Source organism: Octopus sinensis, linkage group LG17 (genome assembly GCF_006345805.1).
Source record: "Octopus sinensis linkage group LG17, ASM634580v1, whole genome shotgun sequence".
In the NCBI taxonomy this organism is placed as follows: Eukaryota; Metazoa; Mollusca; class Cephalopoda; order Octopoda; family Octopodidae; genus Octopus; species Octopus sinensis.
The window spans coordinates 139,996-166,778 of NC_043013.1; the positions used below are offsets into that span (position 1 = coordinate 139,996).

Here is a 26,783-nt window from a genome sequence, read left to right on the forward strand (position 1 = left end):
CTGAAACTAGTCTCTGGGTGCTGGCTTTGCTTGGTGGAGGTGCTAGTCTCCACTTTGAAAACATAAGAACAAAGGAAACAGTGTTTCCTAGGGCTAAATAATGGTAGCATTCTTTCCTTTCATGGGACTGTCACATTAAGTTGACAACATGCTATCACTTTGCCCTTCATATTGTCAACCCTCACTGGTTTCCAAGCAAGATATGTTTCTCACAGACAATTGGGAACAAACAGCACTACTTGTATAACAGTGATGCCTGTTTACAACCATCATTTGATGTCAAGACAAAAGAATACACACACACACGACAGGCTTCTTTCAGTTTCCGTCTACCAAATGCTTTCACAAGGCTTTGATCAGCTCAGTGTTATAATAGAAGATACTTGCTCAATATGCCAGACAGTAGGACTGAACCTGAGACCACCTGACTGGGAAGCAAGCTTCTCAACCACATAGCCATGCCAATACCTTTTAATGTATAATCGGCAAATATAGTTTATTAACAGAAAATAAGGGGACATGAATAGGGGGGACTAAAAACAAAAAGTTTTTATAATAACAATAACACATGCCTACGGAATGACGTAGGCGTGGCTGTATGGTAAGATTGCTTCCCAACCACATGGTTCCAGGTTCAGTCCTACTGTGCAGCACCTTGGACAAGTGTCTTCTGCTATAGCCTTGGGCTGACCAAAGCTTTGGTAGACAGAAACTGAAAGTCTGTCATATATATGTATGTGTGTGTGTGTGTCTTTGTGTCTATGTTTGTCCCCTATCGCCGCTTGACAACCAATGCTGGTGTGTTTACATCCCCCATAACTTAGCAGTTCAGTAAAAGAAACCAATAGAGTAAGTACCAGACTCTAAACAAAAATAAGTACTGGGGTTGAAACATTTGACTAAAACCCTTCAAAGTGGTGCCCCAGCATGGCCACAGTCAAATAATTGAAACAAGTAAAAAAAAAATACACAACCCAACATGTACAAATACATAAAATATACAGAAACTGTATCGATTTATGTAGAGTAATGTGTATATAACAAGTTGCATGGCAGAATGGTGAGGGTGTTGCACTTCCAATTTGTAAGATCAGGGTTTCAATTTCTAGTCCAGGCAGTGCATTGTATTCTTGAACGACACATTTCATTTCCCCTTTGCTCCATTACATGCTGCTGTAAATGAGTTCCAGGAATAACCCAGAAGTTAACCATGCCACAAGCAATCATCCAATTCAACAAGGACTGTCGTAATCTCAGACACTTATACGCCCTGGAACCCAGGTTAAGCTCCAGCCTTAAGCATCATAGGGCTCACAACAGACCTAATGTCTATGCAACAGAAAATACAAAACCAAAACAAAACACAGACCCGCTCAAGGCCCACACGGTTGTGCTCAGCAGTGAAAGCAGGCAATAAAAATAAGATAATGATAATAATAGAGTGTATCAACAAGAGCACTAAACATTAAATAACTAAGTGGTTTACAATAAAGGCAAATAACTTTAAAAATGCAGAGAATATATGCAAATAACCTTGGAAAGATATATATGAAAGATTAAACAGTAATAATGAAAGAGATATAGGTAGAGCTTAGCGGGCTTTTTTGGAGGATTTTATTATCTTTTTTTTCTCCAGGACTATTTATTTTATCATTTTTATTTTCCTCTTAATTCTGACACAGTAAATCCAAAGTGATTAAAATGGATTATGAGGAAAATAAAGTGATTAATTCACTAATTTACTCATTTAATACACCAACCTCTTTCTCATAAAATATAAATGTGTGTGTGTGAATGTATGTAACAAAATAAATCAATAAAAATAACTAGATCACTTCATCAGACCCATGAAGCTGTGTGTGTGCGTAAATGTACATACATTAGTTCCTGTTTAAAAAAACAAAAAAACATGTGAAAGAACCCCTATATCAATGTATTTGGGGGTTTGTTTCTGAAATTGGGGAAATAATATGATTAGTACATTATTTACACGGACATATGGTGTAGTGGTTAAGAGTGCAGGCTACTAATCCCAAGATTCCAAGTTCGATTCCAGGCAGTGACCTGAATGATAATAATAATAACATTGAAAAATACCTTAGGAATGAGAACCCAGGTTTAAAATTTCCCCAAGACACCTGATGAAGGCTGGAGGGTATATCAGCCGAAACGTGTTAATAACAAACAAGATGAGGACAAATATCTGTCAAATGGAAAGAATTCCATGTCTCTTAAAGAACTGTAATATGGTTAGGTTCTACTCTGGCATAAATGGACGCATTTCAGGTTCCAGGCTCAGTCCTACATTATCTTATCTTCTAAGACAGCCCTAAACCCTTCTTCACTTGGCCTTTCTCTTCTGTTAGGCCTAGTAAACCCCAAACTGCTTTAACCCTTTACCATTCAGATTCCTCTAACAAATGTAATCCTTATTTATTCGCACCTTTTTAAATTAATCATGTATTTTCTTGTAGCGTTGAGATTTTGATGATGTGACTACATATTTTTAGAATGACATTGTAGAGTAGGTGTGAGAGGTCACATTTGGCCAGTTTGAATATAAAACCGGTAGAAATTTTGGTCAGATTAAATGCTGAAGGGTTAAATGCTTCCTTTGCCCTGAAAACCTTCCACTCGTCTTCACCCATCATGCATTATCTGCTTGCTTTTCATGCTCATATGACCAGCAAAAAATATATTGATGACTGTAATTCCTTCAATAGGAACTTCATAATTCATCAGTATCCTGTTCCCTTTCTCCCCCAGCACACACACACACTCTTATATTCTGTAAATGTTTGGTAATGCAAACAGGACACTGTTATCCTCTGTGTGTGTGTGTGTGTACTCACAGGTGTATGTGACTGTTAATTGCACATTTTCATTAACAGCATTTGAAAAACAGTGACTGTTAAGTTCTACAGTAAACCAAAATACCAAAATTTAGTGGTTTCATCAGTTTTGATGTGTGAGGACAAGTGGAACGAAAAATACATATGTGAAAATAAATGTGGCTTAGCAACAGAAAGGGCATCTGGCTATAGACAATGTCTTCGTAAGTCTTAACTTGTGCCAGCATTAAATTAAGGATATTATATATTGTGTGCATGTGTGTATTTGTCTTTGCAAATCTTCATGCTGACATCATTTCTGTCTCCTATAAACAAAATATCTGGCAATCATTTAATATGCAAAAGTATGAAACAAAGTGCCTTGCTGGAAAAAAAAACAGACTCAAGTCAGGAAGAGCATTTGAGTATAGGATACAGGCTCAAGACAACTCCAACCCATGCCAGCAGGGAAAAGCACATGTGAAAACAATGATGGTGATGAATATTCTTAGACTATTGTTGCGTATATTTATCATCACTGTTGGTTGATGTCCACTTTTACTAAACTTGCAAGGGTCAGATGGAACTGTTGAGACAGATTTTCTACAGCCAGATGCCTTTCCTTTCACCAACCATTACTTGTTTCTAAGAAAAAAAAATATTTACCCCACCCCAATGGCCAGACATGTTTTTCAAGGAAAACTGGATGTGAATAATATCATTGGTATGGTGGTGAGGTTTGTTTGCAACCGGCACATGATGTCCAAGACGGTACACAAACACACACACACATAGACGATGGGTTTCTTTCAGTTTCCATCAGTCTAGGGCAAAGGCTCTTAAAGTGAGCGCTGCCATCACCACCACCTCCACCACCCTGGTGGGCATTGAGACGGTCCTAAGGGGGCAGTAGAGAAAAAGAGGTGTTGGGAGGAAGGCAGTGGTTTGGCTGACACTATCAATTTATGATATTATTACAGTATTGTATATAAATTATATAACATTATATTAAATATAAAATGATTCAAAGTATAAATTAGTAAAATATAAAATATTTATTTATACATAAAAGTAGGGATGGGGGCACTGGGGGTATTATGTGGCCATGAGCAGGGCAGTGGCCCAAAAAGTTTGAGAACGTCTGGTCTGGTTTAGTAGAAGACACTTGCCCAAGGTGCATCACAGTGGGACTGAAACCAAGACCTTAGGGTTAAAAAGCAAGTTTCTCAACTTCACCACCACAACTGAAAATGAAATTGCAAGGTATTAAGTGTAGGTGTGGCTGTGTGTTAAAAAGTTTACCTCCCAACCATATGGTTCTAGGTTCGATCCCACTATCAAGCATCTTCTCTAGCCTCAGACCAACCAAAGCCTTGTGAATGAATTTTATAGACAGAAACCAAAAGAAGTCCTTTGTATGTGTGTGTGTGTGTGTTTTTGTCCTTCACCACTGCTTGACAACTGGTGTTGGTGTGTTTATGCCCCCGTAACTTAGCAGTTCAGCAAAGAAACCAACAGAATAAGTAACGGGCTTAAAAAAAGTAAATTCCTGAAAGCAGTGCCCCAGCATGGCCACATTCAAATGACTGAAATAAGGGAATAAAAGAATGAGGCTACATTGTATACATTGTATAAAATTTCAATCTGTGCTCATGTTTACTGTTGGGTGATTTGGCAACATGCTTTGGTGGCACACTTTCAAACATTACACCCCACCAGACAGAACTCATAACTACATGCCTCAGTCTACCCAGCTGACAACAGACACTACACTAAATGGTCAACATGAGGTAAAATACTCTGTTATGAAAGAACATTGACACCAAAGCAATATTTAAAAGACAACATTTACACATATAAACACAATACTCAACCCATGTTAGTAGGAATATACGAATGTAAAACGCTAAAAAAAAAATAAGAAGAATTATAAATAAAATATAAAGTCTAAAGCAGGCAGTTGTAATCAGATTTAAGAGGCAACATCATCTAAGATCATGGATGAAAATTCATTAAAAAAAAGGTAAATATAAACTGAAGATCACTCATCAAAAAAATCCATACAATTTAATCTTCTTCTTAATATTCATTTTCAGATTTCAAAGAATTTTTCATTCTTACATAGAATTAATCAGAAAGGTCTCTTCAATTACATGATTAGAAGCAACATGAAACATGCAGGCAGGCACACACTCACAGATTCATACATTCATGTATGCAGAAATATGCTTACATAGCTGCATGTGTATATGCACAAATATGCATGCATTCATCACATGTGCAGACATACAAATACATGCACATTGTTATCTAGGTCCACGAAAACAAATTATTACTCTGTCCAAACTGCCTGAGTGACATTAATGTAATGAAAAAAATGCATAAATGAGGCCATTTTATGATCTGCTGGGGAGTATTTCTCACCCCCATACGTAAGTTAATATCAATTACTGCTGCTACATCTATCTATATACTGACCCCTGGGAAGAAAGATAAGCAGGAAAGAGGGATACACAGAATAAAAAAAGCAAGAGTAGAAAATATAACCATTTCAAATGAGTAACCATAAAAAGAAATTTAGATGAGGGGATGGTGGTCATGGTTGGCTTGAAATTAGAGTCTGGTGCAATTCTCTACCCAACCCATGCCAGCATGGAGATGGAGGAGGGGTGGGGGAGGACAGATCATCATGCATTGTATTCAAACTGATGATGCTCAAATCTCAGTAACCAAGTCCATCTTGCTTGAGATAGGTACCACAGAATAAGTATACTTTGACAGTAAGCAGGAGAAGCACTGCAAAATGAACAGACGTTCAGTGTTGTGTATAACCAATCTTATGAGAAAAAGTGGGTTGGAAGATATTGAACCAGAGACCTTGAAACTGAAAGAGAAATGAATGAGACAGGAAAGTGTACCAAATCCATGTGTGTCAGTCAGCATGGAAGCTTTTTTGAGAGTTAAAAGATGAGCATTAAGCAAAAGGAATCACCAAAACAAGAGACTCTACACAGTGCATTTGGCTCACTGTGACCTAGCATAAGCCTGCAAAGCATGGGTTGGACAGAATTTATTGAGACAGATTGTCTACGGCCAAATGTCCTTGCTGTCACCAACCCTCACCTGTTTCCAAGTAATATTCCTTCATGGTTAGACTTGGTCTCACAGAATATCAGAAAGGAATGCCAATGCTTGCAGGGCAACAGCAGATGACACTTGCCCAAGTGTTGCAGTAGGTCTGAACCTGAAACTATGAGGTTGCAATGCAAGCCCCTCACCCACAACAGCCATGCATGCACATATAGAAGAAACATGATGCAATGGCTATGAAGTTCTAAGGAAGACCCCACTTCAAATTGGTCACTTCTTCCTTCAATGATGTAACAGAATGTGCAAAATTGAAGATCAAACCTAGCATCACATATATTCGTGAAAAAGACTTTTTAACTCCACAGCTCCACTGCACCTAGTGTAACACATATATATATATATTGCGTGTGGCCTTGAACAGAGCTGAAAACGGTGACTGATAGAGGCAAAGTGAAGACATTAACCATTTAGTGTTCAGATTACTCTGTCAGAGATAATGTTTATTTATTCACCTTGTTTGGAATGAATCATGGCTTATCTCACAGCATCAAGATTTCAATGATGGGATTGTTTTAATCTTAGAACGACTTTGTAGGATAGTTTGGAAAGGCTGGATTTGGTTAGTTTGAATATAAAACCAGTAGAATATTTTGGTTAGATACGGGAGGTTTAAATGAGTTGAAAGGATGAAGGAGAGCAATTATCAGAGTTGTCCATCAGATTTTGCTGGATATCATGGTTCAGAAGTCTAAGGAGGAACAACATACCATACAGCTGATTCATCCAAACCATGCTAATATAGCAAAACAGATCTAACGTAGGAGAGTTGAGTCCATGACAGAATTTAATTTTTATGGAACCATTTGCCTCTACAGAAATTACTAATGCTTTTTGAAAAGGCATTAACATCACAATTTCCAAATCTTCTGATAAAAGGTTCTGTCTGTAATAAAGAACGACTGAAAACAAGTGATAGACAGTGTATCTATGTAGCCTTCAATCTTACCAATATAATACTGAAACCTGTAAACACTCTCAATACCCTATTAAACCCTTTTGATACCAACCTGCCAAAGACCACCTTTGATTCTAAAGTGATCTTGATTTTGAAAACCTTTATTCAAGATTTCCCTGTTATGTTCCAAACACCAGCTTAATATGATTGTAATGTTTTGGTGACAATGCTTTGCTGAAGAGGTTTAATAAGACTGAAATATGTCCAAATTCTTTACCACAGATCTTAATTTTAGGGACAACTGAAATTTCTAGAGTTCTCCCTTTTGCTCCTTTTGATAAATTTCCATCAATACTAATGACTTCCCTTCACATTACAATAATATCAGATGAAAGTAAAGATAAAAACAAAAATAAGATTAAAGAGCTAGGATGACCATTTACTTGCTAAACGGTCATCCCAGCTCTTTAATCCAAGCTAAAGTATGCATGGTCAAACTTTTCAACTGATTAAAAATCATTTTCATTTCACTACAATAAATGTCAGCCTGCACTTAACTATATGCTTTTTGTGCAGAAGGAATCCTGGGAATATACATTGCCCTGAAAATGGCACAACAATTATCCTGTTCAACTGCCCTGGTTCAGCTGTGAAGGGAGATCTGAGTGGCTGGTTGTATGAACCAACTACCAACAGAATTGTAACACTGGGTTGGAAGGAAAGGAGGAGCAAATGCTGTGGAGCAGTGGGTGGAGGCTGTGACAATGAAGTAGATGTGAAGGGGTGGTAGAGAGCTAAAGGGAACTTGAAATCTGTCTGTTTATATTTCCCATCTGATGTTTAGGTCTATTGAGGTGACTTACACCTCTCAATCACAATGACTTCATATTCTTATAATATAGTCAGAATAAAAACTATTTTTATACTATAAAGAATATGGCACAAGAGGCTCCAAAGAGCCAAAACTAACCTACCAATTCTAATGTTTACTGGTCCATAAGTACATTGGGCTGTCAACACTGTATCATTATGTAAATTAGTTGTACTTAATGCAATGCTGTTTGTATTTTAACGAGTGGGCCTCTCAATAATGCTTGACAGCCTCAACGAAAGAGGTAATAAAAGTTCTAAGTTCAATTTTTATCTAAACTGCAGAAAATAAATAACAAACTGTGGTTTAACCATGGATCTTAAATTCACAATGTGACTAAATATATATAACTCAGTAAATATTTATGCAATGAGTTGTTTTTTTTTTTTCCAGCAAAACTTATATACTCATTGTGTGATCTGCTGTTTTGGTGACTGCTTCGCTGAAGAGGTCTAACAAGACTGAAATATGTTCAAACTTTCTACTATACCTGCCACAGATCTTAATTTTGGTGGCAATTGAAATTTCCAGAGTTCTCTCCTTTGATCCTTAAATTTCCATTAATTCTAATAACTGGCTTACCTACTACGATTATAATTTCAACCGATTGAAAATCATTTTTGACTCACGTTAAATATGTCAGCCTGCACTTAACTCTATATTTTTCAAGCAGAAGGCATCACTGAGAATATTTATTCATAAAATTTAAATATTGTCCACTGAAGAAATATAACAAAAACGATTGCAGAGATTTCAACAGTGAAAGCATAAAAAAGAGGCGGGAAAACCAGTTTACTTCAAAAGGTTTACTTAGAAAGACTACATTTAAAAATAGAATTCCTGTGGCGTAGAGGTTAAAGGTCAAACTCGTATTTTGATTCATTTCAAGGCATTTTATGTATCAACAACACAAAAAACAAATTCCACTCCTTCTCGCTTATTTTTCTCTATCTCCTACTAATACTCATTTCACGGTCGAGTGGGTCGTGTCACAAAAGGCACTCAACTGTTAAAAATTAACGGAAAAACATCTGCTTTAAGAATACATTACAGAATTAACGAATTTGTAGGAATATCCAACCTCTGAATTTAAAAATCTAGTTAAAATCTTATTAATAAAAAATAATATCGGAAAATTATTTAAAAGTTTAATTCCTACAGGCGATTCATTTTTACATTGATACAAGATCTCTGATATAGGATTGGAGGGGAGTCGGGGTGATTTTTATGCTTTAAAATAGCACAAACACATTTACATATATAGAAAATGAGGTAAAACCTTTTTCAACACGAAGTCATATAAGTCATATACTGTTAAACATGATTTGCGTTAGATTTCATATTTGAAAGCAATACAAACAAATGACCTGAAGGAGCTTATTATGTGATCGCTCAACCTGCTAGAAAAAGCAGCCAAATTAACCTCAATTTACACTCTGTCGTCTTTAATGAAAACACAACGAGCAATGTAATTTTTGATATACTTTAAAAAAAAAGACATGAGTACGAGACAAACAACAGATTAGTAGAAGTCGACGTAACGAAGTTTCCACCGTTCAAATAAGCTAAAAATAGCTATTTCTTTACTACCCACAAGGGGCTAAACACAGAGGGGACAAACAAGGACAGACAAACGGATTAAGTCGATTACATCGACCCCAGTGCGTAACTGGTACTTAATTTATCGACCCCGGAAGGATGAAAGGCGAAGTCGACCACGGCGGAATTTGAACTCAGAACGTAGCGGCAGACGAAATACGGCTACGCATTTCGCCCGGCCTGCTAACGATTCTGCCAAATTGACCCAACGCTCTAACTTCTTAACGACATATAAGATTATGTAGCTCTATAGACATCCTTAGTTTGGATGGTCACGGCTGATATGACTATGACCATGGAAACTCCTTAATGGCTTCGGGTGTCGTTTAGTCTGAGATCAGTATTGATATGGCACTAAAAACAAATAAATAGCAGTAATATATTTGGGTCGGTTTAATAAACTACGCATCGACAGAAATTGGGTTTGGGTCACCGGAAGAAATCAATACTAAGTTACACATGCGAACCACTAATGGAGACTTACTGTACCAGGAGAAGAAAAAACAAAAAATTCCCTCAAATCACAACCAACTGGCTTTATAATATATAGAATTAAAACGGGGTGGTCATGATTAAAATACCAATTAGGTCCGACCGGGATCTAAACAACACATGGAACCAACTGAAAGTCTCTTTATGCTCGTATTATCTGCTAGAACTAAAAGCCAAATTTCTATCAAAGTCACATCTTCTATAAGACAAAGGAAGTGCATATTGAGTATTGTAGTCTGAGATAAATAATTTCTCAGAAAACAGAACGAACAAGAACAGAAAGCATTTGATCATAAATAAGGTCTGCTCAATAAGAGTGGACCAGGTGCTAGAAAGTACAGAACGTTGGTGTACTGACGACCATCTCTGGCAGGATAAACCCGCTTTCAATCCACGGATCTAGATACATGTCTCAACTTCGAAATGCAATCGTTTATCAAATTATTAGTGTAACGGTCAGTGCATGTTGCATTTTCTCTACAGTCTGACTTTCATACACAGTATGTGTATATGTTTCCCCATTAGTCCCATCGCGACAGTCGTGCTTTCTCCTAGGGAGAGTGGATTGCCCCACCAACGCATTCTTTTCTAAGAAGGTACAGTGTGAATTAAGGAAGACTTGGCTGTTATTTCCAGCAAATCGAGTGACTTCATAAGTTGAATATTTTAGTTTCTGGAAATGGCCACAAGTGAAGTAGACATGGAGTGTAGTCGATTTGAGTCTGTACTTGCTGTGTGTCTAGACTGAGATGTAGGGTTAATGCTTTACAACGGTGAGTAATGTTGTTGGGTGTTAGGGATAAATCAATGTTAATAGTTGATGGGTCAGAGTTTATTGCAATAACAGTCTCGCATGTCCATGCTGATCTTTCATTTTGAGTACTTTTATTTCATTGTTTGTAGGTGATCGTTGTGATCTACAGACAGAAGATGATGATGCGAAGTGCACTATTTTGTTCTTGGGAGTGTGTCCGGCCCAGTTAGGATTGGCATAATCGATGAAGGATAGAAATGTATCGTTTGTACACTCACTAACGAAAGAGCTTGATAGTCTAGAATTAGCAGCGAAATACTAGTCAAAATACACCTTGGCATCTTAAAAAGAGAAACCTTTGAAATGTCTCAATCCTCAAACGAGACGGAACAAGTCACAAAGACAAGAGAAAGCATCTTCACAACAGTTCTTTTCTTTCTTTTTACTTTTAATAAAGCGATCCCCGACTGCGTGTCTAGACTAGGGTTACTTGATACGTTCTGAAACAAGGAGTGGGCCCCACTTCTATACTTACTTTACTCTTCTGGCACCCCCTACACAAAATTAAAATGAGATCTTGCAGAGAAGGGCGATCGACCGTCGGCGGGATTTGAACTAACAATGTATGCATGTTCTATCATTCATACCAACAAGCCTGGTAATTTGATCTTATTGCCGACATACTTCTCTCTAAAATAATTTTATATATAAAAAAAAAAAAGGTCTGATGCAGGAGGGGGAGCATGATGTTTAAATTATCATAAAGAAGATGAAAAACAACCAACTTATAAGAAATTTCGAAACAAAATTAAAAAACTCTGAATCCCGAAACAAATACAATAACAATTTTCATCAATATTTTTTTAAAGAAGTTTATGGTTAACCGCTGCAAAATTTGAACTCCAAAACTAAACTGAGGAAGAAGAAAAAAAAGGAAAATAAGAGAAAAAAGAAAAAGTCAGAGCAAATGTGAACAGAAAGTTGCGAGAGTGATAAAATAGGCAAAAAGAAAAGAAATGAAGAAAATGAAAATAAAAGTGAATGAATGAATGAACGGCTGGACGGGTCTTACAAACATTTTGACAAAAGAGTTGAACAGTTTCAACTGTGAAACTATTGAAACCCACGTGGGACGAACGATCAACAATCTTTCTTTTAATTTCATTTTTAAATAGACATGTGGCCTCTAGATTTATACACACACGCGAAGATGGTGGAGATAGGAGGGTGAATCTAGACATCGGTGCCTTTTTGAAGAAAACGATTTAAAGATGCAAGAAAATTATATCATTTTCCTAATACATAAAACAGCTATTAAGGAGAAAGTAAAAACGAACATAATCCAAAATTCTGTATACGGACCTAAAACACTCAAATGGGGGTGGACGAATTTTAAATCAATAAAATTAGAATTGATAGAACGACAAACTGTTTTAAGTCCTTTTGGCCGAGATCGATAAAAGCAGTCTCAATCATCCCCAAATGCTGATTTAATTATCTTCTCACCTTTTATAATTTGAACTTTTAGTGCTTTTTAGATACAATTATTATTATTATTGTTATTCAGATCACGCCGAGCGCTGTTCGTCCTTTGAATAAAAAGAAGTACCTGTCTAGCAGTGGAGTCCAAACTAACGCATCCCCTCAAAATTACTGGTCTGCGCCTAAATTGGAAGCAATTAATTATTAGGGTCGAGGCACGTTCTGAACTCATCGGCAACAACAAGACATGTCTGAGTCCCTTGAGAAAATCCAGAACGTTACATAAATAGACCTTCCCTTGCTATCGAGAAGTAGAGACAGCAGCAAAGAGCAGAATAATGGGGTTGATATACAATAAATACCAGTAATATACTGAGAAAATGTGTAAGCAGCTATACTCGCTATCAGAATTGACGTTGTGTCTACCCATAAGAAATCAGTGTCATTACTGTTTATTTATTTATAGAACTTTTAACGACAGATTTAGAACTTGAGCCAGCATATTCTATGGATATAATAGTAATTAACAAAAGTAGGAGTAAGCTAAGAATAAAAATGTATTCACATGCTTAGAAAATGAGTATATAGTAATTATTTCCCGGATGAAATAAGTGTGTACGCAATTTCATTTGCGCACGAATATACAAATATAGGTAGGAGGATTCAAATTTTCAACGCATTAATGTAAACTAGATAGACTATAGTTATTATTATTATTATGGTTGCAAATTTTGCCACAAGGACAGCAATTTGGGAAGAGGGGGTGAGTCGGTTACATCGACCCCCAGTGCTCAATAATAAAATGAAAGTATGTAACAAAGTTTGAAAAGAAGTAGCTGACATAACGGAGATGATCTATTTTATGCAGACATATGATTAAATCAAGATTATGTATACATACATACATACACACACATTTCTAAGCATGTCTGAAGCGTCATCAACATTGCATGGTGCAATGATCGGCGCGAAACTGACGGTAATATTATGCCATACGCCATAACCAGTAATATACTGCTTGCGTGTGTAATCGATGCAACAGGCTCTATGAGCTGTGTCGCGGATTTTGTGACTATGTCGTTGTTTGGTCCCAGGTCAGTCCCGATTCAGCAGGCTTGTAATAATTAATGTTCCAGCCATGACCATTCCATATTTTCAATATCCAGGTCATTAACCAATAACTGGAGGTGATGAAAGAATTTGACTGCTACTTCTGGCAAGTCGAACGACCGCCTGGTTCCCTCCCCGGTTCGTCAAATAAAGTTGCTATGTCATACACAATGTTTCCCGAAATCCAAGGGCGCCGAAAACATCAGTTTATTATAAAGACAAAATTCCACTTCAATATTCTGGATTGGACGCTAGTCCACCACAGACGTTTTTGGAGAACTTTAAGAAGCTAAAAACTATTTTCGTAGAAACCGAGGCAAGACGTTAAGTGTTGATCGGCGACGAACTCCGGCGTGTATATAAGCAACATGTGTGTGTGTAAATAGTAGTTTGTTTAGCATACTAGTAAAAACTGAACATTCACAAGTAAATAAAAAACAAATAAAGAGTGGAAAAAGAGAGGTGGGCTGATTATTCTGCGAACAGGAACTGGCCATCAGCTTTTTTTTATGAATGATTTTAAGTTAAGGTGTTGAGAAAGCAAGCTACTATACTATGTATACTATATAAAAATCAGCAGTAGCTCGCTAAAACAGCGTGGTTTCACTGAATGAAAATAAAAATTAACTGTTGGAAAATAAGAAGGGCGCCAGGAGGTTATCAACATAATACAAAAAAACATACATCGCTCCAGTAAATACAGAGATACACACATTATTGTAACTCAATTCTTATTGAGTACTTGACCGTTATGTCTACTGCTAGAGAAAATTGATCGAGCAATACATACATCTATGCATATTATAGTGTGCATCGAGGTGTGTGCAAATTATACACACATCTGGGGTTTACAGGTAGACGAACGAATGAGATTTAAGAAGCAGATGCTTCAGAAATGGCTACGCATTTCTTTTAAAAGGTAAACGAAGAACAATATGACATTACACAAAACTCGCTTTCTAATAACGAAAGCCTGTGTGAGAGAGATGGGACTGTGTGTAGGAGTAGGAGAAAAAGTATAATGTTAGATCACTGGAATTTGTTGGCAAAGAGACAAGCCCTTGCCATATTCCACGTGGTGAATGCCAGCCGTAAATATGTCTGTAAACGCATACACTATATATATATATATATATATTTTACACATTTGTGTGTATATTTTATATATATGTTTTCCATATAAAAAACTTTTTCGAAGTTTGGGCAAATATCAAAGAAATCGAGAAAAGGATGTCTGAGCATTTTACCTAAAAAAAAAAAAAAAAAGGCTGCACGTACAAAGACAAGAGAAAGAGATATCAATTACATAAGTTAAAAGCTGCACGCATGTAGGATGCACGCGTGCATGCATGTGTGATAATGATTCTATGCACAGATTGCAGCTAACGTTTTATGCATATTGTGCAGACGTGCTTAAATGAGCTTTGTGCATATTAAGTAACGATGACCATTTTTTTAAAGAAAGCAACAATCAAAAAAACAAATCTTAGCAAATATTTTTAAAAAGAAAACTTTAGTGCAATCGAATAAAACGAAAATAGATGAAATCTCCAAGAAATTAGACAAATGTACGTGAAATCAAGCTGAAATTTTTTTTTCGATATTTTTCAAAGAAAAGAAAAATATCAGCTCTGACAAACTCCTTGTGCATATATAGTTTGGTTGAACTAACCTGTATATTATGAGTGGTAAGTTATTTGCAAGTACCTGCAGATTCACCTGTAATTAACAGTCAGCCATGTTGAAAGCAAACAGGAAGTGTGAGACTCGGTGAGAGAGAGATTAATAACACGAAATAAATGAAGTAATTAGCAAAGTTGATTAACGAAGGAAACTAGACTCTCTTTTAAAGCCTGCACTTGTCAATGTTGCTCAACGGGTGGACCTGGCTTTTTTACAGCAGAAACATTTATTAAAGATCGCTTCGTCAAGTGTTTTTAAAATAGAAAAAAAAAAAAAACTAAGTTAATGATGAACGGATGCAGCCGAGTTGGAGCAGACAGACTTTCTCGCAGAACGATAGGTGGATCGAAGTATTCCTACAGGATCGTGTCATTGCAAGATAAAATAATTTATATCACCTAACAACATTTTTTTCTTTCTTTATCATGAAAACGTCGAAAGAATCTGGAGGAAAAAAAGCAATGGCGATTTGGAGTGGAATCATTCTGTGAGAACACCTGGATCGAACATTCGATTCAGGTGAAAATAGGTAAACGTGATTAAGAAAGATGATTAATTTACATGAAAACTTCTCATCTCAACTACGTTACGAGTAATTAATGCTTTTGTTTTCTTTTTTAAGACAATATGGCCACTGTTGATTCAATAAGATCGAGAATTTCTTCTGACGAGACTCAACACTTCATATTTATAGAAGAAAGCAAATGAGATTGTGCAAAGGTGCGAGCGGCGTGAGTGGAGTAAAACAACTGGGAATCGAAACCGGGTAAGAGTGTCGACTCGCCGGGGCAGTTTACCTCTGCTCTACGGCGCACACTGCAGGTGATGATGATGATGATGATGATGAAACAAAATTTATAGGTTTTTTTTTTTTTTGTTTTGTGTTTTAATATACGTTCGTAGGATAGGTATGATAACATTCAACCTGCTACTAATTATTAAAGGTGACGGTAAAAAAAACCTACGTCGGTAGTGGAGCCGAGCTGAAATTTGAATGGTGAAGCCACCTATTATGGATGAAAAAGTGTAACAACAACAATAATAACAGCAGCATCACTTACCTACCTGCTTCATCTAGGAAGGAGAATCGAAATCGGTGTTGGATGAGAAAATATTCCTTAAGATTAAAACATCCAGGCCAAGCACTAATTTTTTTTTCTACAGGTATATATTACCTTCCATCCCAAGTTAAATCTAAAGAAATTTAAAATCTTATTTAAATATCAACAATTAGATTAATTAGTGATTTTATTTATATATTTCATCATCGATGTATATGAAGGGAGTAAAACTTAAGAAAAAGCTATAATATACGGGGTTTTTTTTTATATTTGGATCGGAGAAAGAGATGTAGGGAGAAAAACCATCGTTTTGCTTTGTAATTTAAAATCAAATTCCCCTAAAAACCGAACTACTTTTACATGATGTTGAATATATATTTTGTGTTGTTATTGTAAGTAATTATTTAGGTTTATTTTCGTTTTCTAAACTAATTTTTACTGATCTAACAGAGCTACATGGAAAAGTTTACAGTCGGTCATAATAAGAAAAATAAGGGACAGATCGATACATATACGTATATATACACACACACATATATATATATATATATATATATATATTATATATATATATATATATAAAACATCCACATACGCGCACACACACACATATATACAGTACCTTCTCTCCGCAGCAAGAGATGATATCCTTTTTCTGAGACAGAGAAACATCAGCTGCAGCAATAGTTGTAGCAGCGAAGGCGGCGGCGGCGGCGATGGTGGTGGCGGCGGCGGTGATCGTTATTATCGTCGTCATAATAGTGGTGGCGGCGGTGGTGGTGGTGGTGGTGGTGATAGTAATTCCAACAGACAGTACCTGAACTATTATTCCTGGTAGCGCGAGAGGAGGGTATAAAAAAATACCCTCTTGTAAATAACAACAAAAACAACAAATTATGCAATCAACAGGAAAACGGAGAAGTTGTTACATAATTTGGTAATTCTATTGATTCTTACATTAGATCCAATCCAAATAACATTTTATTTATTTTCTCTTACCTCCACACAACATTAATAAACTGAAGCCGTGAAGAACAGGTGCGTGGGGGGGAGGGGTGCGAAGAAAGAGATGAAGAAAATCAAGTTTTTAAAAATCGCATTTTATTATATAATTACAATATTTGACGCTGTTGTTGTTTGTAGTGTTGTTCAGATCAGCGGTGATCTAGCGATCCTATGATCAAAAGTGTTCCAGCCATGACCGTCCCGTCTTTGTTCAAACTTATAATATATCCTAAATATCCATTTGCAGTAGGTCAGCAGTGATTTGAGGGAGATTTGCTTCTATTTCTAGCAAGTCGAACGGCGGTACAAGAATCCCAGCTTTGCTCATACTGTTGGTGTTGCTGCTGCTGCTGATATCGCTGTCTCCTTTCGCGCATTTGGTTTCGTTTCTTAAATATCAGACAGTATTTTCGTGTTGCTGGGTGATTCCACAACCAGCTGTGAGGTCGTTGGTTTCAATCTCCTGATCATTAAACCATATTAAGTTCTTGGTCAAGATATTCAATCTAAACAAATCTGTCTACCAAACTCTATTGCTATCCTTTAGCCCTAGGTCAGCTCTGAGTAAGCAGATTTATGATCAAAAGCGTTTCCCTCACGCATTTCATATACAGGACTACATTATGATCATAATGAATGCCCCCTTTTCAAAACAGTATAGTATAATTTGGAGAAAATTTAGTTGTTATTTCTAGCAGATTCAACAATGCCATAAGACCAATCATGAGCAACCTACAGTCTTCGAAACTTTTTCAGTGGCCGAATGGCCTTAATGAGAAATTACTTTGCATTTTATGTGGCACCGGTACCTGTAAAGGACAAGCCTGTACGGGTGGAGGACAGTGGTTTTACTTAAATGATTCTAAAGTGCAGCTCACATGAAGATGGGCCATGTCTCATACAGCCCGTTTCACAAAAACAGGTTGTGGTTTTACTTAAATGATTCTAAAGTGCAGCTCACATGAAGATGGGCCATGTCTCATACAGCCCGTTTCACAAAAACAGGTTGTGGTTTTACTTAAATGATTCTAAAGTGCAGCTCACATGAAGATGGGCCATGTCTCATACAGCCCGTTTCACAAAAACAGGTTGTGGTTTTACTTAAATGATTCTAAAGTGCAGCTCACATGAAGATGGGCCATGTCTCATACAGCCCGTTTCACAAAAACAGGTTGTGGTTTTACTTAATGATTCTAAAGTGCAGCTCACATGAAGATGGGCCATGTCTCATACAGCCCGTTTCACAAAAACAGGTTGTGGTTTTACTTAAATGATTCTAAAGTGCAGCTCACATGAAGATGGGCCATGTCTCATACAGCCCGTTTCACAAAAACAGGTTGTGGTTTTACTTAAATGATTCTAAAGTGCAGCTCACATGAAGATGGGCCATGTCTCATACAGCCCGTTTCACAAAAACAGGTTGCCTATGCCTACCATGGATGCTCTTTGTTGATCTGCTCACTATTGTAGTTGTATAACCCTGGGTCAGCCCTGATCAAGCAGTCTCATTATAGGTGTATAATGGTATCTGCCAAACCAGATACCACTATACAACTTTGTTCTTCAATTTAACAATTCTGCCAGTCTCCATCTTAGACCAATATCTTTTTTTTTTATTAACCTCCGAGCACAGATAGAATGCCACAAGGTATTTCATCAGACATCCTAATGATTCTACCAACTTGCCTTCATATATATGTATGTATGTGTGAAGGCTTGTGGTTTAGTGGTTAGCGTATTCGGCACATGATCAAAAGGGCAGTGAGTTCAATATCTGGTGATGCATTGTGTCCTTGAGCAAGACCCTTTATTTCATGTTGCTCCAGTTCACTCAGCAGGCAAAAACAAGTCGTACAAGTAATTCAAAAGGGACCAGCCTTGTCATGTTGGATATCCCTGAGAACTGCATTAAGGTTACATGTGTCTGTGGAGTGCTCAGCCACTTGCATGTCAATTTCACGAGCAGGCTGTTCCTTTGATTGAATCAACAGAAACCCTTATCATCATAACCAAAGGATTTTCGGTTGTATGTATATGTGCAGGATTATATAATACCCATACGTGCATCTATACATTATTGCATGTTATGACTATTTAGCTAAGCTAGCACAAGAATCCACAATAACGGACCTTCTACATGCTTACCTGCTCTGTTAGAAATAGCAGCTGGTGGAGCATTAAAAAAAATCAACCTTTGCATGTTGGGCCTTACAGAAACAAAGCGGCTGAGTACCTTTCAAGCGTTGGGCCTGACGGAGATAAAGTGGCTGAGTTCCTTTTGAGCATTTGGCCTCATGGAGGCAAAGTGGCTGAGTTCCTTTCGAGCATTTGGCCTCATGGAGGCAAAGTGGCTGAGTTCCTTTTGAGCATTTGGCCTCATGGAGGCAAAGTGGCTGAGTTCCTTTCGAGCATTGGGCCTCATGGAGGCAAAGTGGCTGAGTTCCTTTTGAGCATTTGGCCTCATGGAGGCAAAGTGGCTGAGTTCCTTTCGAGCATTTGGCCTCATGGAGGCAAAGTGGCTGAGTTCCTTTTGAGCATTTGGCCTCATGGAGGCAAAGTGGCTGAGTTCCTTTCGAGCATTGGGCCTCATGGAGGCAAAGTAGCTGAGTTCCTTTTGAGCATTTGGCCTCATGGAGGCAAAGTGGCTGAGTTCCTTTCGAGCATTTGGCCTCATGGAGGCAAAGTGGCTGAGTTCCTTTTGAGCATTTGGCCTCATGGAGGCAAAGTGGCTGAGTTCCTTTTGAGCATTTGGCCTCATGGAGGCAAAGTGGCTGAGTTCCTTTTGAGCATTTGGCCTCATGGAGGCAAAGTGGCTGAGTTCCTTTTGAGCATTTGGCCTCATGGAGGCAAAGTGGCTGAGTTCCTTTCGAGCATTTGGCCTCATGGAGGCAAAGTGGCTGAGTTCATTTTGAGCATTTGGCCTCATGGAGGCAAAGTGGCTGAGTTCCTTTCGAGCATTGGGCCTCATGGAAGCAAAGTGGATGAGTTCTTTTTGAGCATTTGGCCTCGTGGAGGCAAAGTGGCTGAGTTCCTTTCGAGCATTTGGCCTCATGGAGGCAAAGTGGCTGAGTTCCTTTTGAGCATTGGGCCACATGGAGGCAAAGTGGCTGAGTTCCTTTTGAGCATTTGGCCTCACAAAGGCAAAGTGTCTGAGTTCCTCTTGAGCACTGGGCCACATGGAGGCAAAGTGACTGAGTTCCTTTTGAGCATTTGGCCTCACAAAGGCAAAGTGTCTGAGTTCCTCTTGAGCACTGGGCCACATGGAGGCAAAGTGACTGAGTTCCTTTTGAGCATTTGGCCTCACAAAGGCAAAGTGTCTGAGTTCCTCTTGAGCACTGGGCCACATGGAGGCAAAGTGACTGAGTTCCTTTTGAGCATTTGGCCTCATGGAGGCAAAGTGGCTGAGTTCCTTTTGAGCATTGGGCCTCATGGAGGCAAAGTGGCTGAGTTCCTTTTGAGTGTTGGGCTAGATAGCTGAGTTCATTTTGAGTGGGCCTCATAGAGGCGAGGTGGAGGTGGCTGAGTTCCTTTCGAGCATTGGGCCTCACGGCAGCATATTGGCTGCATTCTTGGGCCACATAGAGGCAAAGTGGCTGAGTTTCTTTTGAGTGTTGAGCCTCACAGAGGTAAGGCAACTGAGTTCCTTTCAAACGTGTCTCACAGAAGTGAGGTGGCTGAATACCTTTTGAGTGTTGGGCCTCAAGGAAGCAATGACCAAAACCTTTGGCATTATGTCATGCTTCAGAAGAAGATCCATCAAGCTAAGCAAAACCACAGTCATGGTAGATACTGGTCTCATGCAAATTGGCATGCATGCCAGTGGCACGTAAAAGCACCTGTTACATTCTCAGAGTGGTTGGTGTTAGGAAGGGCAGCCAGCTATAGAAAACCATGCCAAATCAGACTGAATCCTGGCACAGCCTTCCAGTGTGCCAGCCCAGTCAAACTGTCCAACCCATGCTGGCATGGACAGCAGACGTTAAATGATGATGATGATGAACTGGTCTGATTAATAAGTGTCTGGACTGTTGCCATAGTAACGAAGCTAAAGCACACAGAGTAAAGCTGCTTGGCACAGATTGACGTTGAACTCTGTTGTGCATGCGCACTAAGTTTCAACATTCTAGCTCTATTCCGCTGTTTACAGTAGTGCTTGGAAGGAACATGTGTAGCATGTGATTGTTGCATTGACCCTGACAGAGAAAGTTGAGCAGAGAATCTGCATCATATTTTGCCAAAAGCTTGGTGATACCTGCTTAAGGACCTACGCAAAGTTTTCATCATTCTCAACACAATCAAAGAGATCTTGTGCAACTGAAACCCAAGAGTCTTTTTGATCAGCCGAAAGTAGTTTTGGCACAAACTTGGCGGACACGCCTCTCATACCCAAATCTTCAGTGATAATGGAATGAACTGAACCGTAACTTATCTGCACATCCTCTGATAACTCACAGATAGTGATTCGACAATTTCCCTTCACTGCTGCATGCACACCTGTGATATTTTTCTCAGTTCAGGTCTCACAGAACGTTCATCAATATCAACAGTCTTTCAACCATCTTGGAAACGTCTGAACCAATGGTGTGTAGCTCATACACTCCTCTCCATACACTTTCTGCAACTTTGTGTAGGCTTCTGAGCAGGTGTTGCCATGACAAATTTCTCTGTCATGGACAATACTAAGATCACACGCTAAACACATTCCTTCCAAGCGCTGCTGTAAACAGCGGAAGTGAGCTAGAACATTAAATCTTAGTACACATGCACAGCAGAGTTCAAGGTGAATCTTTGCCAAGTGGTTTTGCTCTACAAGTTTTAGCTTTGTCACTATGGCAACAGTCCAGATACTTATTGATCAGACCTCATATGTATCATTTAATATTTGCAATTTACAAAAAAGGTACAAATAGTTTCATGCTAATTTATTGTACTTCTAGAGCATGAAACTCTTCGTAGCTCCTTTGTAAATTGTGAATGTTAAAGGATATTTATCTCTCACTGGATGGAGGTCTTACACAGCTGATCCTATATATATATATATATATGAGTGTCTTTGGTCATCAGACTGCTTAGTAAGGGTTGGCATAACTAGAAAATCTTTGATCATGAGTCTACCCAGAAAAAGCAGACATGTGACTCAACAACAACATTCTCATTAATACAGTTTGCTAATTAATTCAAATGAAGCTAAACATATTTTGGGACTTTCGTTCATGCAATAGGGTTCACAATGAATATGATTATTTGTAATATTTGCAACAGAATTACAGTAGCAGAATGCTATGGGCTGCAGCCCATGCTGGGGCAGAGCCTTAAAGATAACTGTTAGACTAGTGCAGGGTAATTTTATATAAGTACACCCAGGTTAAAGGTCATACATAGTCTCACTGTGTCGTTCTGTTTCACTTGATTGCAATTTCATAATTTCCAATTACACTTTAACTGCTGTGTGAGACCCTTAAACAACTTACCTTTACTCAGTTTACCTGAGAGGTGAAACACAAGTTGTACTCCAACTTCAAAGTTGAAGGATTAATACAGAATGGTTCCCAACCTGTGATCCATGGACCCCCTGGTGGTCCATGAACTAAATTCAAAATTTCATACACACACACACACACACACACATATTTATACACATAAAGATAGGCAATAGGCATATTAAAAGGGATTCTTGGTAGTGGAAAGGTTGGGAACCACTGGATTAGTAATAAAAACAACAATACAGGAGGGAGCTCAATATGGTAAATTGATTCATTAGAAATAGCAGCCAAAATTCTCATAAATCATATCCTGCCATCTTAAAAACAGGTAATGACACATGGAGTAATGTAGATTTTGAGACAATATGCCTGAAGTAAAGGGTAAAAAAAAAAACCAGGGTGCTTATGGCTCAAATGATTTCAATCATAGGTCTGTTCTAAATACTAACAAATATTTTTTTTTAAATGGCAAAAGCTTTCACAAAAATCCTATCCAGCAGCTACAAGAATGAGAAGAAGAAGAAGAAGAAACAGATGTAAAAACAATTAAGAAATAATTGTAAGATTAAAAAAGTAATAGACATAAAAACACTTAAAAGAACAGCATTCAGCCATTGTTGATTGTTTGCTGGATGAGAAGCTTCAGCATGCTTATTGCCAGATGGGTTCAAGACCTAGGCTTCCACACTGGCCAATTGTGTGTTTGAGGGTCAGGGGATTAGCTCCAGCCACAGACTGAGAGAATTTAAACTCAGAATGTAAAGAAATGGAATAAATTCCTGCGCCAGACATTTTTCAGTCTTTGACCCCTTAGATTGTGGCCATACTGGAGCATCACCTTGAAGAGTTTATTTTTTGTCTTTTATGTGTTTCAGTCATTAGACTGTGGCCATGCTGGGGCATCACCTTGAAGAATTTTTAGTTGAATGAATCAACCCCAGTACTATTTTTTTTTAAGCCTGATAATTATTTTATCAGTCTCTAGTGCTGAACTGCTAAGTTATGGGGATGTAAACACACCAACACCAGTTGTCATAGATATATATATATATATATATATATACATGACAAATTTCTTTCAGTTTCCATCTAGCAAATCCACTCACAAGGTTTTGGTTAGCCTGATGCCATAGCAGAAGATACTTAGCCAAGGTGCCACACAGTGGGACTGAACCTGGAACCATGTGGTTGAGAAGCAAGCTTCTTACCTCACAGCTAAGCAAACTGAACTCAGTCCATATTCTTTTTCTTAGTCTCATACTCAGTTCATCAAGGTCATTTGCTGAACTGCTACATTACAGGGACATAAACAAACCAACACCAGTTATCTAGTAGTGACTGGGACAAACAAAAAGGCATACATTCATATACTTATATAAGAGGCTTCCACACAGTTTCCTTCCACCAAATTAACTTGCAAGATATTGGTCAGCTTGGGGCTATAATAGAAGACACTCTAGCATTTCAACCAGCCATATCCAACCCAAATATTCTTTTTCATGTTGAAAGTGACCAGATCCAGCCTCTCACACCTACCCTACAATGTCATTCTAAAAATAAACTTGAAGCTACAGGGTGAGGCATGATTAATTCCAAACAAAGCGATTAACAAATCATTTTAATTGACTGAAGAATTTGAATGTTGAAGGGTTAAGATGCTATGGGTGGAGGTTGATCCCCAAAATGCAAGGGGTTGCAAAATAAATTTCCAAGCCACAAAGTCATGCCTTGTCCCCTTGTTCCATTCTCTAACAATTCTTATTTCTTTTCTGCCCACAAGGGGCTACACACAGAGGGGACAGACAAATGGATTAAGTCGATTATATCAACCTCAGTGCATAACTGGTACTTATTTAATCGACCCCGAAAAGATGAACGGCAAAGTTGACCTCGGCAGAATTTGAACTCAGAACGTAGCAGCAGGCAAAACACCGCTAAGCATTTCGCCCAGCGTGCTAACGTTTCTGCCAACTCCTCGCTGCCTTAACTCTCTGACTCTTCTGTCGACCCACAGCCCTGGATGGGTTCTTTATTTATCAACTAAAAACGATGAAAAATAATGTCTAACCTCAATAGGATTTGAGCACAGAAAACCAAAATAAAAAAAAACAATTTGCTACCTTTAAAAAAGAAATGAAATAAATATATTTCAATAGGTGCTGCTATGGCTGTGTGGTTAAGAGGCTTGCTTTGCAACCAAATAGTTTTGAATTCAATCCTATTGTGTGACACTTTGGGAAGTGTCTTCTACAATGGCCCTGGGCTGAGCTTTGTGAGTGAATTTAGTAGATGGAAATTGTGTGACAGCTCATCATGTGTGTGTGTGTGTCTGTGTGTGTTTCAAAATGTGAACAGAAACACAACAAAGGAACAAATAGGGAACTCACGCACAGGAGGGACATTGCTTGTTCCTCATCAGTTATCATCCAAAAAGTCCTTACAATTTCATGCCTTTAATGATAATGTTCAGCTTCAGTGGCGTCAGCTGTGAAAAGCTGCTGGGAATAATGACAAAAACAAACTCAACAAAATGTGAACATCACAACCAAAATAAAATTCAAACTATTCTACAGATAAAATAAGGCTTTATGGCTCGAAGACAAGATGGAATGATGGGTGACACAAGGAAGATGTCCTATAGGACTGGAAATTTATTATTTAACGAAATGCCATGCATGCTACTTGTTTCTTTTTTTTACCTATTCAATTGTGTATGTATATATTCTTTTATTCATTTACTTGTTTCAGTAATTTCGACTGTGGCCATGCTGGAGCACCACCTTTAGTTGAATGGCAAAATTAGTAAACTATCTAAAGAGCACATTAGTAAAAAACACCATCTCGCCTGGAAATCCATCGAAGACCTATCAGTCAAAAATTCTGGGTCATTAATTAGAATTAAAGGGGGATCAGCTAAGAAGCGTTTAGAAAATTGGTCAACCCATTTTAAAAACCTTCTTGGGAAGAATGCCAAAATCCCTGATAACCCCACTCTTCCAAGTGTGCCTATATCAGACACGCTGGACATCAACACCTCCCCTTTTACCATATTTGAACTAACAGCAGCCACCAAGCAACTAAAAGCCTCGAAAGCATTTGGTCCCGACAACATCCCAGCTATAATTTGGAAGGATGATAGATTTCACACACCTTTGCTCAACCTCTGCAACCACACACTTTCCACCTTTGTTGCTCCAAAGATTTGGCACCAATCTCAAATCATCCCAATATCCAAAACAGGCGACTTATCCCTCGTCACCAACTACAGGGGTATATCTCTAATGTCAATTGCTGCAAAACTGTACAACAAACTGATCCTAAATCGTCTTGTCCTTTTTGTTGAACCTTTGCTCCAAAAGAACCAAAATGGATTCAGACATGGGCACTCAACACTGAGCCAGATACTATGCCTACGCAGATTTATTGAAGAATCAAAAGCATTTAATCGCGATTTTGAAATGGTAGTTGTAGACTTTTCTAAAGCGTTCGATTCTGTAGATAGGTACAAGATGTTTGAAATCCTTCAGCTCTATGGGATACCAGACAAAATCATTTCTGCCATCAAGGTCCTCTACACAGATACGTCTTCAACCATCTTAACCCCTGATGGAGAAACATCATCTTTCTCAATCAAAGCCGGAATACTGCAGGGAGACACGCTCGCCCTATTTCTTTTCATCATTGTTGTTGATTATGTGCTACGTATGTCAGTTGATACCATCTCTGGCAAGGGCTTTGAAATAAAACCAAGAAGAAGTTCCAGACACCCAGCTGAGTACTTGACAGACACTGACTTTGCTGACGACATCGCTCTTATCAGTGATTCTCTCTCCAATGCCCAGTCTCTTTTACAATCTCTTGAACAAGCCTCAAATTGTGTAGGTTTTTACCTCGATGAGGCCAAGACTGAATACATAAACAAGTGCCTGTCCAACAGTGATTGCATCATCCATACTCTCAACAATGCCCCCTTAAATATGGTTTCTGATTACAAATATCTTGGGTCATACATATCATCATCTGGAAAAGACTTTCTAACTAGAAAGGGTATGGCCTGGTCAGCCTGTAATGACATGCATAAGATCTGGTCATCAAATCTAAGTAGAGACTTCAAACTTGAAATCTTCAAAGCCACAGTTGAACCAATTCTACTATATGGCTCAGAAACCTGGACGTTATCAAAGAAGCTTGAGAGGCGGTTGGATGGAACCTACACTCGCCTCCTTATGAGAGCTCAAAACCTCTCGTGGAAGCGCCATCCAACCAAAATGCAAATATATGGGAAACTACCACCTGTGTCATCTCTTGTGAAAGGTAGGTGAGTCCAGTTTGCTGGACATTGTTATAGAGCTGAAAACGAGGCAATT

General features: G+C 38.2%; 1 protein-coding gene across 7 annotated transcripts in view; it reads right to left on the reverse strand.

The window, feature by feature from the left end:
- LOC115220963 (zinc finger protein 652-B-like) overlaps positions 1-16,663 on the reverse strand; it is a 154,950-nt gene extending 138,287 nt beyond the window's left edge. For 3 of the 7 annotated variants that reach the window (XM_036510224.1, XM_036510221.1, XM_036510223.1), the window contains exon 1: positions 14,857-14,993. The gene's annotated coding sequence lies outside the window, so the exon portion shown is untranslated. Of the gene's footprint in view, positions 1-14,856; positions 14,994-15,928; positions 16,010-16,550 lie in introns of those variants that run through there. The other 4 variants (XM_029791173.2, XM_036510222.1, XM_036510225.1 and 1 more) reach the window with 4 other exon arrangements.
- Between the last annotated feature and the right edge of the window lie 10,120 nt (positions 16,664-26,783).